Genomic DNA, 21,485 nt, shown 5'->3' on the forward strand with positions numbered 1-21,485 from the left:
AATTTGGGTGTACAAATGCTTCCATTGTTGACAACCACCCTGGAATTTTCAAATATATTTTACATTTTATTTTTCCCCATGTTGTTAATAATGCATTTTTTTCTATAATGATTTTGGAAATATTTATGAACTTTACTTTTCCCATACCATAAAAAAGCGTGCCACCCCAACTGTAAATCATGCCCCTCCAGATATAACACCCTTCTTTTTCTAAGAGTTATCTTAGAATTATCTGTTAATTAATTTAATTTAATTTAATTTAATTTAATAATATTTGTATACCGCCCTTCTCCCTGAGGACTCAGGGCGGTTCACAGGGCAGAATAAAATACTAAATACAAACGTTAAAACAAGATTAAATAATTGCCCATTTTAAAACAGTTGGAATAAAATTCTAAAACACCAAGTTAAAATTAAAGCACAAAATTAAAAAAACCCCCACCAATCCCCATCAGGCTAGGCCGGCTTGTACAAACAGAAACGTCTTGAGGTCGCGGCGAAAGGAGCGAAGATCGGGCACCATCCGGAGCTCTACCGGTAGCTGGTTCCACAGCTCCGGAGCGCCCACAGAGAAGGATCTCCCCCTGGGGGCCACCAATCGACATTCTCTGATTGGTGGCACCCTGAGGAGGCCCTCTCTGTGGGAACGCACAGGGCACAGGGAGCTTGATGCCGGCAGCAGATGTTCCCTAAGGTACTCCGGCCCCATGCCATGAAGGGCTTTGAACACTGTTACCAGTACCTTGAATCTCACCCGGAAGACAACTGGCAACCAATGCAGCTCACGGAGCAGCGGTGTAACGTGGGAGTATCGGGAGACTCCCAACACAACTCTCGCGGCTGCATTCTGTACCAGTTGGAGCTTCCGGGTGGTCCTCAAGGGCAGCCCCATGTAGAGAGCGTTGCAGTAGTCCAGACGAGAGGACATGAGCGCATGAGTGACCGTGCACAAATCATCCCGGCTAAGATAGGGCCGCAACTGGCGCACCAGGCGAACCTGGGCGAAGGCCCCCCTAGTCACAGCTCCTATATGGTCTTCCAAGGTGAGCCGTGAATCTAGGAGGACTCCCAAGTTGCGAGCCCTATCTACGGGGGGTAATAGTTCACCCCCCATAGCCAGAGGTGGAACATCCAAATAAACCCGGGATGAAGGTATGCAAAGCCACTCAGTCTTGTCGGGGTTGAGTTGGAGTCTGTTCCTCCCCATCCAGACCCGAACCGCCTCCAGGCACCGGGACATCACGTTGAGGGCATCACTGGGGTGGTTTGGGGTCGAAAGGAAAAGTTGGGTATCATCAGCGTACTGATGATACCCAACTCCAAAGCCACGAATGATCTCACCCAGCGGTTTCATGTAGATGTTGAACAGGAGAGGCGAGAGGACCGACCCTGAGGAACTCCACAAATGAGAGACCTCGCGGTCGACCTCTGTCCTCCTGCCAACACCGACTGCGAACGTCCCCGGAGATAGGAGGAGAACCACTGTAAAACTGTGCCTCCCACTCCCAATCCCCTGAGACGCCGCAGCAGGATACCATGGTCGATGGTATCGAAAGCCGCCGAGAGGTCTAATAGGACTAGAACAGAGGAATATCCCCTGTCCCGAGCCCTCCAGAGATCATTCACCAGCGCGACCAATGCCGTCTCCGTGCTGTGCCCGGGCCTGAAACCCGATTGGTACGGGTCTAGATAATCCGCTTCATCCAGGACCAGAGGGAGCTGATGCGCCACCACACTCTCAACAACCTTCGCAAGAAAGCGAAGGTTGGAGACAGGACGAAAGTTGTTTAATACAGCTGGGTCCAAGGCAGGCTTCTTGAGGAGGGGCCTCACCACCGCCTCTTTCAAGACGGCGGGGAAGCTACCCTCACTCAGAGAAGCCGATATAACTGCCTGGAACCAGCTGCGTGTCCTCTCCCGGGCTGCATAAACCAGCCAGGAAGGGCACGGGTCCAATAAACACGTGGTGGTGCTCAGCCTCCCCATGATCCTGTCCACTTCCTCCGGAGTCACAGAATCAAACTCCTCCCAGGTGATATCGACAAGACCACCCGTGTCCTGATCGTCAGACTCTGCCCAGTCAGAGTCCAGACCGGTCCGAATCCGAGCGATTTTGTCCGACAGATGTTGGTTAAACTCCTCAGCACGACCCTGCAAGGGATCCTCTCTCACCTCCTGATTTAGGAGGGAGCGAGTCACCCTAAACAGGGCGGCCGGGCGATTATCTGCAGACGCGACAAGGGTGGCGAAGTGGTTAGACCTCGCCTCCCTTATCGCAGCGAGATAAGACCTAATGTAGGCTCTTAGTCGCAATCGGTCGGATTCGGATCGGCTGGACCTCCAACCGCTCTCTAGGCCCCGTCTCCGACGCTTCATCTCCCGAAGCTCCGCAGAGAACCATGGAGCTCGACGGGATCTGCACTGGGTCAGGGGCCGCAGGGGTACAACTCGGTCAAGAGCCTCAGTGGCCGTCCTTTCCCAGGCTTCCACTAAGGCATCTGCCGAGCTGTGAGCAAGGGAGGCAGGTGGGGACCCCAGCGCTGCCTGGAACCTCTGGGGATCCATTAAGCGTCTGGGGCGGTACCATTTAATTGGTTCCAAACACCCACGGCGGGGGGTGGCAAAACGGAAGACCAGCCGCAGGAGATGATGATCGGTCCATGACAGGGGCATAATAATTGGAGAGCCCCCACCAAGATCATCTAACCACCGTCCAGATAAGAAAACTAGGTCAAGGGTGTGGCCTCCCTCATGAGTCGGTCCTGAAATTACTTGCGTCAGGTCCATGGCCGTCATGGAAGCCATGAACTCCCGAGCCAACTCAGATGAACCTCCCAGCGATGGTAGATTGAAGTCCCCCAAAACTATAAGTTTCGGGAACTCAACCACCAGCCCAGAGAGGACATCGAGCAGCTCAGGCAGGGCTGCTGCTGCGTGACTAGGCGAAAGGTACACCAGCAGCAAGCCCAACTGCGCACCAGGGCCGCATCTCAGAAAGAGAGACTCACACCCGACTATCTGAGGAACAGTGGCCTCCCGCGGACACAAGGTCTCCCTCATAACAACAGCCACAATTATCTGTTAATACAGATGCTTGATAATATAAAACCCACTCAGGTAGACCAAATCCTTAAAAAAAAAATAATCTCAAGTTTTATAAGTATTGTTTGAAACAAGAATAAGATTTTTGGTAGTATGTTCATTTTCACTATAGCAATTTTTCCTAGCATTGACAATTGCTAGTTTTTCCATTTTTCCTGATCTGGTTTTATTTGATCAATAGTTTTGTGTAATTATCTTCTTTTATCATTGAACATCTTACTGTTAAATATATTCCCAGATATTTGACCTTTTTAACTATGTGGAATGCTGGGGTTTTTTAACATTATTTTTTGGTTATCTGTAAGGTTTTTAAAGGGACGCAGTGGCTCAGTGGGTTAGGCTGCTAAGCTTGTCAATCAGAAGGTCGGCAGTTTGGCGGGTCGAGTCCCGAGTGCCATGAAGCAGAGTGAGCGCCTGTTACCCGTCCCAGCTTCTGCCAACCTAGCAGTTTGAAAGCACGTAAAAAATGCAAGTAGAAAAATAGGGACCACCACGGTGGGAAGGTAACAGCGTTCCGTGTGCCTTTGGCGTCTAGTCATGCCGGCCACATGACCACGGAGACGTCCTCGGACAAGCGCTGTCTCTTTGGCTTTGAAACGGAGATGAGCACCGGCCCCTAGAGTTGGAAACGACTAGCACGCATGTGCGGGGGGAACTTTACCTTTACCTTTAAGGTTTTTAACTATTACTTTAGTTTTTTTCCATGTTTATTTTCAGGCCTGCCATTTTCTGTATTATTCTAACTTTCCCAATAGTTTATATTTATATATATTTATATTTATTAAATTTTTATACCGCCCTTCTCCCAAAGGACTCAGGGCGGTGTACAGGGCAATAAATATCGAAATATACATACAAAAGTTAAAAAAGAATTAATTATGCCCAATATAATACAATGATTAATAACAATATTAAAACCAAATCCAAACCCCAACCCCATCAGACCAGGCCGGATTGTTCAAATAAATAGGTTTTTAGTTTAGGAATCATCTCCAAAGGTTCTTCTAAAATAAATACCAAATCATCAGCAAATGCTTGTAGTTTATATGTTTTGCCTTTTATTTCTAGCCCTTTAATTTCTGTATCTTGTTTAATATTTCTATTTAAAACTTCCAGAGTAAAAATAAATAACAATGGATATAATGGGCATCCTTGCCTTGTACCTTAACTTATCTCAAAGTTCTCAGTATAGTCTCCATTAACAATCACTTTTGCTGTGTGTTTCTTGTATATTTTGTTTGTCATGTTTGTAAAATTCTGTCCAAAGTCCATTATTTGCAGTTGCTGAATTATAAATTGCCAAGAAACATTATCAAATGCCTTTGGGGCATCTAGAAATATTAGTTCCAGTTGTTTCCCTGGATGTAATTCGTAGAATAATAATAATAATAATAATAATAATAATAATAATAATAATAATAATAATAATAATAATAATAATAATAATAATAATAATAATAAAGTTGGAAGGGACCTTGGAGGTCATCTAGTCCAACCCCCTGCTCAGGCAGGAAACCTTATACCATTTCAGGCAAATGGCTGTCAATTATAACTCTTAAATTATTTCTCATTTGTCTCTTTGGCAAAAAACCATTTTGGTCTGAATGTATAAAGTCAGTTAAGTATCTTTTCAGTCTTTCTGCCATTACTGAAGTTAAAATTTTATAATCCACATTTCTTTGAATCAAAGAATCTTCCCATAGTCTTGTGGATGTTGTTGTAGGTACAAAAGGCAAATCAGGTGAGATGTTTTCATAGAAAGGTTTTGCCCCTTCATATACAGCTCCATCTCCACTGCTGGGTCAGGTCCAAACAACTGCAGACTTCCTGCCTCCAACTCTTGTCTCTGTCCCCTCTGTTGCTCTCATGCACATCCAGACTTTCCACAGTTCAACATCATCCCATTTCACAAACTGAAGCTCTACGAAGACCTTCCTGCCCATAGCTACTATTGGCTTCTTGAGCAGCAGCTGAAAGTCCAGGAAGACACCAAATTGCACAGCAGTCCCAAGCGTGGCTGTGCAACATCATGCAGGACCAAAGAGGGAAAGTCCTCACTACTGAGAGGACCAATCATCCAGAGCTATTTAGTTTTTGCTAGGATTCAAACTGAGACTAAGATATCCAATCACCTTCAAGCACTAGGACAAAAAAATTGCCCCCATTGCTTGGTCAGTCAAAGGTTGTACAAACAACAACAACAACAATAATACTGGCTGTTCAAGAACAAGCACTACAAACTAATGCCATGAAAGCGAAGATACAAAAATCTATTGACAATCCAAATTGCCGACTTTGCAATAACAAAGTTGAAACTGTTTCACATTTAATAGGTGAGTGCAGCAAAATTGTGCAAACTGATTACAAAGCTAGACATGACCCAGTTGCTAAACTAATTCACTGGGCACTGTGTAAAAAATACAACTTGCCTGTGTCCAAAAGGTCATGGGAACATAAGGTGGAAAAAGTTGTCAAGAATGAGAGGGTGACGATCTTATGGGACTTCCAAATACAGACAGATCGCCATTTGGAACACAACACACCAGATATCGCAGTCATAGAGAACTGAAGTGTACAGTTGATTGATATCACTTTACCAGGAGATGCCAGAGTCAAAGAAAAAGAACTAGAAAAAATAACGAAATACCGCAACCTGGCCATCGAAACTGCGCGACTATAGATGAAACGCGTAACAGTGATACCCATTGTCATCGGGGCACTGGGAACTGTGTCCCAAAACTTTGCAAAATACATCAAGAAATTGCAGCTTCCTGCAATAAATCCAGCAAAGCTACAAAAAACTGCGCTACTCGGAACATCTTACATTTTAAGGAGATACCTGGTTGATACCTAGGATGCTGGCAGCAACCCGTGTCAACCATTAGTGCCAGTCAATTTGAGTGTTCAGTTGACTGAGTTTCATGTTTTATGAATAAAATAATAATAATAATAATAATAATAATAATAATAATAATAATAATAATAATAATAATAATAATAATAATAACAAGAAGAAGAAGAAGAAGAAGAAGAAGAAGAAGAAGAAGAAGAAGAAGAAGAAGAAGAAGAAGAAGAAGAAGAAGAAGAAGAAGAAGAAGAAGAAGAAGAAGAAGTAGTTGGAAGGGATCTTGGAGGTCATCTAGTCCAACCCCCTGCTCAGGCAGGAAACCCTATACTATTTCAGACAAATGGCTGTCCAGTCTCTTCTTAAAAACCTCCAGTGTTGGAGCATTCACCACTTCTGGAGGCAGGTTGTTCTGCTGATTAATTGTTCTAACTGTCAGGAAGTTTCTCCTTAGTTCTAGGTTGCTTCTCTCCTTCACTAGTTTCCATCCGTTGCTTCTTGTCCTGCTTTCATGTGCTTTGGAGAATAGCTTGACTCCCTCTTCTTTGGGGCAGCCCCTGAGATATTGGAACACTGCTATCATGTCACCCCTCACCCTTCTCTTCATTAAACTACACATACCCAATTCCAGCAACTGTTCCCTATATATTTTAGCCTCCATCCCCCAATCATCTGTGTTGATCTTCTCTGTACTCTTTCTAGAGTCTCAACAACTTTTTTACATCATGGTGACCAAAACTGGATGCAGTATTCCAGGTGTGGTCTTACCAAGGCATTGTAAATTGGTATTAGTACTTCACCTTTTCTTGATTCTATCCCTCTGTTAATGCAGCCTAGCACTGTGTTGGCTTTTTTGGCAGCTGCAGCACACTGCTGGCTCATATTGAAGTGATTGTCCACTAGGACTCCAAGATTGCTCTCACAGTTACTACTATTGAGCAAGGTACTACCTATAGTATACCTGTGCATTTGATTTTTCCTGCCTAAATGTAGAACTTTACTTTTTTCTAGGTTGCATTAACAGTGGGATAGAATAAAGATTATGTGAAGTGTTAATACCACTTTACAATGTCTTGGTAAGGCCACACTTGGAATACTGCATCAATTTTGGTTACCAAGACGTAAAAAAACCTGTTGAGACTCTAGAAAGAGTACAGAAAAGAACAACAAAGATGATTAGGGGACTGGAGGCTAAAATGTATGAAGAGCAGTTGCTGGAATGGGGTATGTCTAGTTTAATGAAGAGAAAGATGAGGGGTGACATGATAGCAGTGTTCCAATATCTCAGAGGGAGGTATAAGGTTAAACAGAGTTCTTTCTGGTTAAAATATTTGTATGTGTAAATAAAATTAAAAGGCTTCGTGCAGACCTTTCTAAGTAGGTTACATATAGAGTCAACCCAAAGTGGAAAACCTCAGCGATACTTTATTTACCATGTGCTTGTTGTGTTTGGACATAGATGGAGTGGAAACATCTATATTAATCTATATAAACATGACTACATCTTTTCTTAGTTTCCTACTTAACTTTCCCCATGAGATGACTTTTGTTGTTCAGATCTGGCCTCAGTACTATAACATAGCATTTGGGGAGAAAGATACAACTCAGCAGACCAGCTGCAGAGGCCAAGATGGAGAAGATCTCCACGGCCACCATGGACTTCCCTTTGGTGCTCAGATAGGTGGGGAGAAAGGACACCCAAACGCTACAGAAGACCAGCATGCTAAAAGTAATGAACTTGGCTTCATTAAAGTTGTCGGGCAGCTTCCTGGCTAGAAAAGCCACTATGAAGCTGATGAGACTCAGGAAACCCATGTAGCCCAGAATAGCATAAAACATGGTGGCAGAACCTTCATTGCATTCCATCACAATTTCTCCTATCACCGAATGAAAGTCCAAACTACTAAATGGGGGGGAGATTACCAGCCAAGAGGCACAAAGAACTGTTTGTACAAGGGGACAAGCCAAGACTATGATCAGTTGCTTCCCCAAGAGTTTTCTTGCCCTGTTTCCTGGCTTAGTAGCCACGAAGGCCACAACCACAGTCAGAGTTTTTGCTAACACAGATGAAATGGCAATGGAGAAGGTGATGCCAAACATGGTTTGTCGGAGGAGACAGGTGAGGTTCCTTGGCTGCCCGATGAAAAGGAAGGAGCAGAGGAAGCAGAGCAGGAGGGAAGTTAGGAGGATGTAGGTGAGATTGCGGTTGTTGGCCTTGACGATTGGTGTGTTGCAGTGTTTGATGAAGGTTGCCAACACAAGGATTGTGATCAAAGAGAAGAAAAGAACTAGACAAACTAAGATGAAGCTGAGTGTATCCTCATAGGAGAGAGAGTTCATGGTCTTGGGAATGCACAGAATGTGGTTCTCGCTTGGGTGTTGGTCTTCTGGGCAGGGGATGCACTGAGCCGCATCTGGAAGAACAGGCACCAGCTGATATTAGTCAGATAAGCAAGGATTCTCTTTGAGTGGGATTGTTTTCCCAGCGAAAGAAGTGAACTGTCCCATGCTGCCCATCTCTTTATTTCTGCTACACATAATACAGAAGGCTCAGAAGAATGAAGTTCAGAAAATGTAATAGCAGCTATTAACTCTTGAAAGTAATTATTTAATGAATTATTTGTTTTGTTTTGTTTTATTATTACATTCTGAAATTCCCATCTCCCACACCAAGGGACTTTGGGCAGTGTTCAATAAAATATTAAAACATATAAAAAGTATATAAAAGTTAAAACTATCGCTAATAAATTTAAAAAGGATGCATTCAATGGGCTACTCTTTAAACTTCTGAATGACTTTCATGTTGATTAGCTCAACTGATTTGCTACCTCCTATTTTCTCTAATTCCTCCCACGCAGCTATTCCAGATCCCCTCATTCCTGCTTGATGGTCTCCTTCAGCAACTTGCCTGTTTGATTAGAAATGGTCCCTTCTGGGCAAGAAACGCATCCGTAGCAACAGGAGCGCTTCCCCTCTGCAATTTTCCTGGCTTGTCCTGGAAGGCAGTGCTTCACACAACGGGAGAAAGGCTTTGTCTGAAAGGGGAGAGGTTGGGAGAGGTTGAGGGGAAGACATTGAAAACATTCAGCTTGGCTTCGGGGTCTACGTAAAAGGAGCCCCTCTTCTTCCTTTCACTGAATAGAATTTTCACCACAGCAACCTGGTCCTTCCTCTTAGTTTTCCTTAACCCTGGAAGAAGCATCTGGTCCCCACCTAGTTCGCCCACACAATGGCATTGGCTTTGATGCTGAAACCTTCAGCTGAAGGAGCCTCCGGATCCACCCATCCGACTTTCTGCCGAAGGATCGTCATATTTGCAAAGACAGCCCAGTTGAGGATATCAAATCCTGCATATTTCATCCCAGTTTCTGAAAAGGAGACTTCATCCCCAGCGGTGTTATTGAAAAGCACGTTTTTCAGGAAGGCATGCATCTGGAATTGTCCATGAAAGTGAAGAGACTTTATATAAAGAGATTTTAAATTGCGATATGCGAAATAAATGTTTTACCAATAAAGGACAATATTTGTAGCTCAGGGTTGAAACGAGGACTCTTTAGTGCTCTCTGAGCTTGCTTGTTTTCTTAAGGATGTACTCACCACAAATGTAGCAGAAATTAAAGATGTTTTTAATACACACTTCAGCCTGTTGACCAAAGTGGGTCCTGATCTTTGAGGGCCTTACAGCTAGTGAAAGTTTTATATCTGTCAAAACCCTATATTTTCATATCATAACCTTCTCAGGTTTTGCCATTCTCTAGGGGGGAGGGGGAGCTGTGGGGCCTTTGTTGTACCAAGTGGGGTGGGGAAATGCTTCTTTTGCTGTGCTCTATTATCTTTGAAAGGGACACGGTGGCTCAATGGGTTAGGACGCTGAGCTTGTCGATCAGAAGGTCAGCAGTTTGGCAGGTCGAATCCCGAGTGCCGCGTAACAGAGTGAGCGCCTGTTACTCGTCCCAGCTTCTGCCAACCTAGCAGTTTGAAAGCACGTAAAAATGCAAGTAGAAAAATAGGGACCACTACGGTGGGAAGGTAACAGTGTTCCGTGTGCCTTTGGCATCTAGTCATGCCGGCCACATGACCACGGAGACGTCCTCGGACAAGCGCTGGCTCTTCGGCTTTGAAACGGAGATGAGCACCGGCCCCTAGAGTCGGAAACAACTAGCAGGCATGTGCAGGGGAACCTTTTACCTTTTAATTATCTTTGATGTATGAATGGAATGTGCCCCCAGGCCATCTGCCTTATCTCCGGATGGAGGGAGGAAGCTGTGGAGACCTAACAACCTTGAGAAGAGGCAGCTTATTGATTCTTTCCCACAGTGAATTGACGCCTATGGATTGGCCTGTTTGAACTGACCAGATGGACAGTTGGGGTGGGGGTTTCAATTGTTCCTTCAACCTATTGATTCAGGCGGGAAACCCTCAGGTCCTGCCTAGATTTCCTGCTGTCGGTACCTGCCAATAAACGTTCCTTTTGAAATGCTGCCGGTTTTAAGAGTTCTGCTTTCTTGGTAGGAGAAGGGAGGCAGGTCCTTACAATATCAGATAGCTGCAGTCTTTGACTAATGCTGCTTGTGAAGTTCACACTCAGTTCCACGTGTATTCTGAGTCTCTCTTTGTATGATTCCAATTGCAAATGTTCAAGAGAAATAGAAAATACTTAACTATTGGAAGTTTTCCAAAATAGAGTAGACAACCATTTGTCTGGGGTGATATAAGGTCTTTCTTGAGCAGGGGGTTGGACTAGAAGACCTCTGAGGACTCTTGGGCCCTATGATTCAATATTCCAAAACATATCACGGCTCTTCTGTCATGGGCAAGACATTTTCAAATGAAAAGATGACTTCAAAATGGAGCAGGCTCTTAATTGATTTCAATATTTGTGGGCTAGCGTTACACAATGTACAAACATGCAGAAGCATGGAGGACACATGTGAGCCTCAAGAAAATCCAGAAATGTATAACGGAAGAATAACAGAATTGGAAGAGACTTTGGAGGTGCTAACCCCTCTTCAAGATATATCTTGATATATTTCAATATATGTAAGTGACTAGCTATCTATTAGGATCCAAATTTATAAATTTCTAGGGAAAAAATTATTGAGAATCTGACCAAGGTAAAGATTGCATGATTAACTGGCTACAAAATGTTGATCGAACTATCGAAATAGAGAAATAAAAATTCAATGGAAAACTCAATCAGGTCTCCAGCAACTGTCATAATTAGGGAAAAACACTATAGGACTCTTCCCCCCCCCCCTCTTCCAGGTATGATTGCTAAAATAGAAATGGCACTAAAATTCAAGATTTATATAAGATTTAAATAAAGGGGGAAAATATTAATTAGGGAAAAGACAGGATGGTGGAAATAACAGAAAAAAGGGTATGAAACTTAAAAGAGTTGTAAAGATATTTCCTTGACTAGAAGGGAAGATCTGAACAGTTACCTGCCAGGGCTCCACAGAGAGGTGAAGGTTTGGCTTCTTTCTGCCCCTCTTGAATGCCCATTGTGATTCCCATGTATACGCAGCATGTAATGCGTGTGCCACAGAATGGGCAGCATTGTAGATGCTGTAGCTGAAACCGGTCATCTTTCCATCGAAGGCGGAGGACTGGAGGGTGTCCAGGTTCTCCTGCCCTGTGCAAACCCTTCGGCCATCAGGTGAGGACAGACCTGCCTTCAAAAGCTCACAGTCAAATACAACTTCCCACCACTCAGGAAGAAAGACGTCTCCGTGGGGTTCATGTGGATTCAGAGCCCAGAGATAATCTTTGAATCCTGGCACTGGGTTTGTGTGGACCGTGAAAGACAAAGCGCCATGGAGGGATTTTAATTTCACCCAGTCGTAGTGATAGCCAATTGTTGAAAACTTCCATTGGGTGGTCAGGATCCAGACCTTCCCCAGAGTAGCATGGTTCTCTTCTTCATAAGTGTAGAGGGATACTATAAGGCTTTGCAGAACACTTGAATCCCCAGGGACAACCACAACCTGAGCATCACTGTTCAAAATTGTCCAAAGCACATCTATTTGATTGCTATGCAATTCATTAAATATTAAGATTAGTGGCAAGATCTGTTTTACAAATTGTATGCAAATGTCATTCTGGGCAAGGGTGGCATCAAAAATCTGTATGAAGTGGTCACTGCTTTCCGACTTCTGAACAATGATCCCAATCCAGTTCCACTGGAAATAGAGAAGGAGCCGGACAATGGCTGCATTCTGTAGGTGATACTGAGGATCGATCTGGTAGAAGGTGGGGAATCGCCTCTTATCCCTCAGAACAGGGTCAGAGAAGCGGTAACCTAACTGAAGGGAAGGTGGAGATGAAGGAAAAGGAAGAAACTAAGCAAGGAAAATGATACATCTATTTTTTCTTATTAACTTCAGACTATCTAAATTAGCAGGATAGCCCATTCTGGACCCCAATCAAACAACCTTGCATTTTCATGAGAAGTTTTCACAGAATTGGCTCTGTGTTGCCAGTAACTACACAAGGCAGAACTCACAGCATTGACTCTTTTCTCATGTTACGTGTCGACATACCTGAGAAATCTTGAAATTGCCAAATACGGTTGCCATCTGGTATGAGGTTCTGGAGTTGAGACCCCCAAGGACAGAGAGAAGGTGGTCTTGTGTGTCACACTTATAGTTAGGGAACAATTTCCCCCGGCTGGAGAGCAGAGACAGGCTGACATCTTGAGACATGCTTGCATACTGGTTCTCTTCGTAGATGTGGAAGCCCAGGGTGATGTTGGGGAGAAGCTGAGGGTCTTCGTTGATCTCCTGGATGGCAAATGCCAAGGCCAGGATGTGTTGGTAGTTCTTGGGAACAGGTCTTTCTTGCAAGAGGACAAAAATTACAGAGATGTTTATTCTGCCATTTCATTACCAACATTTTAAGAGTTGATCATAAAACAGATTAATACAAATTAGTTAATTAATTGATTAGTTTTACTCCTGTCAGAAAACAGCGTTGCTGTCAATCAGTTGATTCTGTTTTTATTGTCAACAGTGTATGACAAAGCCTCTTCTCCCTAACTCTGCAGGACACTTCTGTGAGTTGATTTGCAATATATAATTTACAGTTCAAGTCAGTATTGACTTTTGCAAAATTAATGTTTCAGTCCACTTAAGGAAATGTGGCTGATCATCTTGATAAAACTACACATTTTATTATATGCAGCTGTGCAGATCTTAACAGCTGACATCTTCTGCCCTACATTCTCAAGCACTTTTCCCCACTCTGGCACCGTATCATGTTACTTGTCCCAGCTTCTGCCAACCTAGCAGTTCGAAAGCACGTAAAAAATGCAAGTAGAAAAATAGGGACCACTACGGTGGGAAGGTAACAGCGTTCCGTGCGCCTTTGGCATCTAGTCATGCCGGCCACATGACCACGGAGACGTCCTCGGACAAGCGCTGGCTCTTCAACTTTGAAACGGAGATGAGCACCGGCCCCTAGAGTCGGAAACAACTAGCACACATGTGCCGGGGAACCTTTACCTTTACTATAAATCCCGTAAATTAGATTAAATTGAATTAAACTGAATGTCTGACTAGTTTGACTTTTGCTGGCTAGAAATGGTTACACTGATATATGTGAATGGCCCCCAGTTAGAAACGGCCCTTTTAATGTCTCAGAATGTGGAACTTTTTCTGTTGGGGATTCTCAAAGAAACTCACTCCACTGACCTAGAGTTGCCCAGGATTAACAGGAGATTGGTGGGAAGCCAGTCTTGGTAGGACAAAAGACAGACCTTCTCTACATTAGATATAATGAATGCATGAAGGATGGTATTACAAATCATCAGAAAAATGAAATGGGAAGATGAATTCAGTCCAGCTATAAGATGGAGGACCCTAGCATTATTTCTCCCCAAGTTCAAATTAGTTTCTTTGCAACATATACCTTGCGTTCAAGAACACGGAGAAAAGATTGACTCCCTTTTCATTGTGATAAGCTGTTCTTCCCCACTGCAGACTCAGAGGGTTTGAGAAGGGGATTAGAGGGAAATTGATTCATCAAAGAGAATCAATTTGTCCTAGTGAGGAAGGCTCTACATCAACAGAGGCTGGGTGGGATTTAAATATGCCCCATCTTCTACATTGCCCTGGAAAAAAAGACTATCAAGGAAACACTTACAGAGAATAGGCATCCCAATCTCCAGGAGGCTCATGTAAAGGAAGCTGTAGGACTTTAGTAATGGAGAGAAGCAGGTTTCCACCAATAATAAGATCTCCAGGTCTATAGTAGTCTTTCTGTTCTTGGAAAGGTCTGCTATAGAAGCAGTTTGGCTTCAGGACCATCTGGACAGCTGCAGGCAAGGTCCATAGCAACATTAAAAGCCAACACATTGTCCAGAGAAAGAGGCCTTCTTCCTAGAGCAAGTCAATGGAGACTGAGGTAGGGAATGTGATGCTCTGATGACTTCAGAGCCTCAAGTGGGGTTTGAAGTCTTCAAAATAAGCATTCATCTCAGATCCAACTCTAAAGGGACCCAGCCATGTTACCCAGAGCATGCTAAGTAAACATGTTTACAAATAAACATGGACACAAGCTTCTTTAGGCTTACGGAGGGTTAATCTTTGGAACTCTACTGAGATGAAGTAATAATTACTAGAGTTTGATGAATCCAGAGAGAGAGAGAAAACCACATTATCCCCATAACTCTGGAGTCCATGACATTTTAGCAAGAGAAAAACCTATTTCTGAAACCACACCTGTGTCTCCCTGTCTGTGAATTGGGCAACTGTGATTGGAACGTGATTCAGAGAACTTGGGGGGTCACTTAGTCCAATCCCTTTAATATAGGACACATACAAGGCAAACTCTTAAATCTCTGAGATCTCTTTGGAGTCAATTGTTTCTGCTGCCATCTCCAGACTCTTTCCAGATTAAGAAGCTCTCTGGGACTTCCTGCAACAACTCACCATGGCCTTTGTCCTAGCCGTGTTTCCTAAATCGGCCAATGGAGATGTGTTTCAGCTATGAGGAACCTGGATGGTTTTTAATAATCACACTCTTCTTTTCTTTGTGACTTAGATGTACTCTGCCCAACCTCCCTATCACTTGAGTGGGTCATCAACATTTTAAACAAGTATTTCAAAGCCAACCACTCTGCCTGATGGAGGATTTCCTGAGGACAGAATGAAGAGCTTCCCTCAGGTGCACCAATCTGCTCTACACCAGTCCCCACCCTTTGCAGTTCGCACCAGGAAGGATTACCTCTCTTTGAGTGACAAGCATAATACCCAATCATCACCCTAACCAGACAAATCCTGCTTTTGCAGTGGCCCTAAGAGATGATAGGTGCCTAAGTATACATCTCCCTCATCATCACTTTACAATGCTTTGGTAAGGCCACACCTGGAATACTGCATCCAGTTTTGGTCACCACGATGTAAAAAAGATGTCGAGACTCTAGAAAGAGTACAGAGAAGAGCAACAAAGACGATTAGGGGGCTGGAGGCTAAAACATATAGGGAACGGTTGCTGGAATTGGGTATGTGTAGTTTAATGAAGAGAAGGGTGAGGGGTGACATGATAGCAGTCTTCCAAAATCTCAGGGGCTACCACAAAGAAGAGGGAGTCAAGCTATTCTCCAAAGCACCTGAAAGCAGGACAAGAAGCAACGGATGGAAACTAGTCAAGGAGAGAAGCAACCCAGAACTAAGGAGAAATTTCCTGACAGTTAGAACAATTAACCAGTGGAACAACCTGCCTCCAGAGGTGGTGAATGCTCCAACACTGGAGGTTTTTAAGAAGAGACTGGACAGCCATTTGCCTGAAATGGTATAAGGTTTCCTGCCTGAGCAGGGGTTGGACTAGATGACCTCCAAGGTCCCTTCCAACTATTATTGTTGTTATTATTATTATTATTATTATTATTATTATTATTATTATTATTATTATTATTATTATTATTATCATCATCATCATCATCATCATCATCATCATCATCATCATCATCCATGTGGTATTCATGCCATCAAACAGGGCATCCATGCAGCTGGACCACCTAGAAAGTTTTGAGATTGGAGACCTGGTTGTTCACTCATCTCACTTAAGGACAGTTTCAGTCTGGGATGGTGGAAGATGAAAGGCCAGCCCAGGAGGCTTAGCTATGTGGGGTACTTCAGGGTCTGCCCTCCCTCCCTTCTCTAAGACTTTAAGACTGTCACACAACATTGTCTTCCTTCCCCTCTGCCCAAGATTGAGCAATTTCTAATTATTCCATTATTTAACACCCATCGATCCATCCCCATAATACAGAGAGCATAAAAAAATAGCAGGGACAGGAGAAGATATCTTAATATCCACTTCATATGGTCTAGTTTATTAATGAAGCATGTTTATGTAGTCATAATTTTTTTTATTTTATTTTATTTTAATTCCATTTATATCCCGCCCTTCTCCGAAGACTCAGGGCGACTTACAAGCTTAGCAGTAGCCTTCATTCTATGTATATGCCTGGTTGTTAGGGCTTTCACACACATACCCCCAAGCGGCATTATTACAAAGTCAGCTTAATTGCCCCCAACAATCTGGGTCCTCATTTTACCTACCTGGGAAGGATGGAAGGCCGAGTCAACCTTGAGCCTGGTGGGACTCGAACCTGCACTCATTGCAGGCAGCTGGTGTTACTTAAGGAGGCATTAGCCCACTGCTCCACCAAGGCTACCTAATGAAGATAACACTCTATACAATTTAATGTGAGGGTGAATGTTTGTACTCCAAGCTTGAGGGTTGGTTTCCAAATGACAAGCAATTCCATCAACAAACACATTGACCTACAACAGACATGTCAAACACAAGGCCCGGGGGCCAGATCCGGCCCGCGAAGTGGTTTCATGCGGCCCATGAAGCCATCCTGGAAACAGTGAGGGAACGGCCCCTACTGCCTTGGCCCTGGCCCAGAGACCCTCCTCCTGCCAGAGACCCCCAGATCTGTCCCACTCCTGCCCAGGCCCCCATAGGCACCCTTGATGCCAATGGATGTAGAGCTGGCCACGCCCACCCAGTAGGCCATACGCACTCTAGCCATGCCCACCCAGTAGGCCACGCCCACCCTGGCCATACCCACCCGGCCCCCTGAGGGCAACCGCAATGCTGATGCGGCCCCCAATGAAATTGAGTTTGACACCCCTGACCTACAACCAGCCTATAAACCCATCAGAACCCAAATCAACCACACAGCTAACCAGAGACAGCACTGACCCTCAACCAATGCACACTAGCCCCCTTCCCCCACCAGCAGTTCACCTCCCAATGACGCTGACCTGATATAACCTTCCCATCACAAGATCCATCACAAGACCCTCACTGATGACTCACACCTGACTCACTACAAGACCTATCGCAAGACCCTCACTTGACACATCCACACCTGAAGCCCTTATAAACAGAACACTGACATCCCCTCAACTCCACTGAAGATGTTACCTAGCCTGGTAACGAAATGGTTCCAGTCAGTGTTGGTTGAAAGGGAGAGACTGAACCCAAACTGCTGATTCTTTAGGTGCCTCAGTGAGGCCTTCTCAGTTCTAGCTCAGATGTCATTGATGATTAGGAATGAGATACCCCACATTTGACCCCTATTGTGTGTATGGTTGCATAAGGTTTGATGGTCTCTCACTAGACTTCACTGGGGGCAACTGAAAGATATGGGATGAAAATAGCTGCATGACTTTATTTATTTATTTATTTATTTTATTACATTTATATACCGCCCTTTCCCGAAGGACTCAGGGCGGTTTACAGGGTAATTAAAAACCAAAATACAAAAGTTAAAAACAAGTTTAAAAAAATTAAATTGTCCCTGTATAAGTAAAACCCCAGATTAAAATAAGATTAATCCTCAGCCTGGGCCAGAGAGCTCGAAGAGCCAGGTCTTCAGGTCCCGGTGGAATGAACGGAGGTCGGGGGCAGTCCTCAGCTCCACTGGCAGCTGGTTCCAAAGGGCAGGTGCCCCCACTGAGAAGGCCCTATCCCTGGGTGTCGTCCGCCGGCAATCTCTTACCGGTGGCACCCTGAGAAGACCCTCCCTGTGGGAGCGCACTGGACGAAGGGAAGTTGATGCCGGCAGCAGGTGTTCCCTTAGATAGTCCGGACCCAAGCCATTTAGGGCTTTATAGGTCATTAGCAGCACCTTGAATCTCACCCGGAGGGCAACCGGAAGCCAATGCAGCTCGCGGAGGAGAGGCGTTACACGGGAGTATCGGGAGACCCCCATCACAACTCGCGCGGCCGCATTCTGCACCAGCTGAAGCCTCTGAGTGGTCCTCAAGGGCAGCCCCATGACTTGCTGGCAACAGGTTCATTCATTCATTCATTCATTCATTCATTCATTCCATAGCTATGCCTGCACACCTCACATAAGTGACTCTTACTGTTACAGTTATAGCACTTTTTTATTTTTCATTATCTACTTCTCTTGGAAATTTGGGTTTTTCTTATAAAAAGAAGAAAAACTGAAAGATTAAAATAACTTTGGGACTCAAAGGGAAACTTTAAAAGGGGCCTGACTGACTGCCCAGGGAAATAGATAAGATACATAACCTTAAGAATTTTGAAACAACAGTTGTGAAAGGCTCTGTGTTCTCTACCTAGAAAAAAAAGAACTTTTTCTCTCTTTGAGATTTTCTAAGTGTAAAGCCTTTAGTCTAATACCAATATGGAAGAATACGGGACCAAAAAGTTTCATTTAGCATTTGAATAAGTATTAGATTTATAAGATTTATTATTATTTAGTTACTTTTAAGGAGATTTAAAGTTCCATAGGATTTAAAGTGTTATTATAGTTAGTTAGCATATTATAGTTTAAGATTGTTAGGGTTAATACCCTGCATTACGCTCTGGGAAGTCGGGGGGGAGGGGGAGGGAGGGGAAATTGGGTGGGGGTAGGGGAGGGGTGGGTCTTATGTTTATAATGTATCTGTAAAACTTTTTAATAAAAAAAAGATGGTAGAGGACAGGAAGCCCTGGAGGAACGTTGTCCATAGGGTTGCGATGGGTCGGACACGACTTCGCAGCTAACAACAACAAAAAAGGTAATAATAATAATCAGTGCTTTTTTTGTAAAAGAAAAAGGTGCCAGAACTCACAGATGTCATACAACCCGCCTTGCCCTACCCTACAAGGTTCCATCCAAAAAAGGTGCCGGAACTCCGTTCTGAGCGTTCTATGACAAAAAAAGCCCTGATAATAATAATAATAATGATGATGATGATGGTGATGATGATGATGATGATGGTGTTGGTTTTACAGATTTAACGCTTCTGGAGGCAGGTTGTTCCACTGGTTAATTGTTCTAACAGTCAGGAAGTTTCTCTTTAGTTCTAGATTGCTTCTCTCCTTGACTAGTTTCCATCCATTGCAATCTCTTAAACAAAGATTGTTTTCCTGATTTAGAGCTTTTATTGGTTTGTTGTACACACTGCCCAGAATGACTTTGCTAGAGATGTGTGGTCCATTTATTCCCTTTCTTGTGGGTATAACTAAACCATCTAAGCATTGGTTATGACTGTTCAAAGTTCCTAAGGCACAGCTGACTGCCACCCTGCCCCATCAGCAACCATTCTATCTGAACATACCATGGCACGGGCCAAACTCCATCTTGTGTGCAGGTGTTTATGTTCAGGTAGTTCAAAAAGTCAATTTCACCTTGACTCTCAAGTCCATCTGCTCTGTGGATTAGCAACAAGAGACAGAAACATGTTTTTAACTGTCTAATGTGCAAACAACATCTATTGGCCAACAGCTAGGACAGCTTTCCCCTTGAATTATCACAAGAACAGTAATTCTCAAAGTATCCCCTGTGGACTTCAACCGACAAAAGACTTCCAAGGTTAAACCTGCTATAAAATATATTCTCTGAGTTCTCCCAGTGGTGGAGGAGTTTGCCTTGTCTTCCAAAGAGCTAACTGCGGGGTTTGGTGAGACTCAGCTGGCCTTTGTGTCAAAGCCCAAACACAGGTAAGAGAAAGCATGATTGATATAACAGTATTCTATTGATTGATTAGTCTTGTGACCTTATCATTAAAATAAAATACACCACATCATCTAATTTCAGAATAGGATAGATAGTAGGAAATAATGTGATAAAATGCAGATGTGTTACTAGAAAGAGACCTCAGATAAATTTGTCCTGGGGCCATCCCAAAGGCTTGGAAGCTCTTTATTGTGCTAAAGATCTGGTAAGATTTCAAGAGCTACTTGCAATTCAACTTCTGCAAAAAAATAAACCCTTGATTTTTGATCTAGGAAGGAAGGTGACAAGAATGACCAGGCTGCCTCTACTGCTGCTGCTTTTCTGGCTACAGTATTTTATTGATGGGTTAGTCTTGCAACCTTATTATTAAAATGAAATAAAATACAGCACGCAGACTAATTTCAGAATGGGACAGATAGGATGAAATAAAGTGATAAAACACAAATGGTTTAATACAAAGTGGCATCAGATAAGTTAACCCTGAGGCCATCCAGAAGGCACAGAAGCTGTCTGTTGTGCTAAAGCTCTGGCGGTATTTCAGATGCTCCCTGCAGTTCAGCTTCCGCAAAAAACCTTGATTTCTGATCTCGGAGGGACGGTGACAAGGATGGCTGGGCTGCCTCTCCTGCTGCTTCTGCTGCTCTTCTGGCTCCTGACTCCACTTACTGCTAAGAAGATTCAAACTTTATGTCCGTTGAAAATACATGTAAAGTTTCGAAATCAGTGGGAATTTTACAGGCCTGGTGATCTGATTATTGGAGGGAATTTGCCTCTGGCGACGTTTGTGGAGTCCAGAGCCCCAGATTTTCAAACAGACCCATCGCAATTTATTAATGACATCACGTAAGTTTCACTTGGAGGGGGGGAAAAATGTAGGTGACTCTTTTCTTTTCTTTGGATTTTAAGAAATGCTCATTCCAGGGATCTTCAGATCTTTGTCCTTTTCTCAATAAAGAGGAAAATTCAAGAAATAGGCTAGAATTCCCTGCCTTTCCAGAACTGTTCCTGAGGACAGAGAACAACAGAGCCTTGGTGGAGCAGTGGGCTGATGCCTCCTTAAGTAACACCAGCTGCCTGCAATTAGTTCGAGTCCCACCAGGCTCAAGGTTGACTCAGCCTTCCATCCTTCCCAGGTAGGTAAAATGAGGACCCAGATTGTTGGGGGCATTAAGCTGACTTTGTAAAAATGCCGCTGGGGGGGGGCAAAAGCCCTAATAAGCAGGCATATACATAGAATGAAGGCTATTGCTAAGCACATTGGTTTGTGCTTCTTAGATTGTAAGCCGAACTGAGTCTTCGGAGAAGGGCGGGATATAAATGGAATTAAAATAAATAAAAATAAATAAACAACACTTTATACACATATTATATATGGGGGCATGACCTGTTTTTCCGGAAGTTTTCATCAGGATGATTATCAACTATATAAAAGTAGGTAGGGGAAACGCCTGGGAAACTTTGCTGATCTAGTGAAGAAGTTGGTTTATAAGATACATTTGGACATAAGATCATAGTTGAAAAAAACTCAAAGAAAAGTTTGATCTTTTT

This window comes from Vipera ursinii, assembly GCF_947247035.1.
Source record: "Vipera ursinii genome assembly, chromosome: 1".
NCBI classification, from domain to species: Eukaryota; Metazoa; Chordata; class Lepidosauria; order Squamata; family Viperidae; genus Vipera; species Vipera ursinii.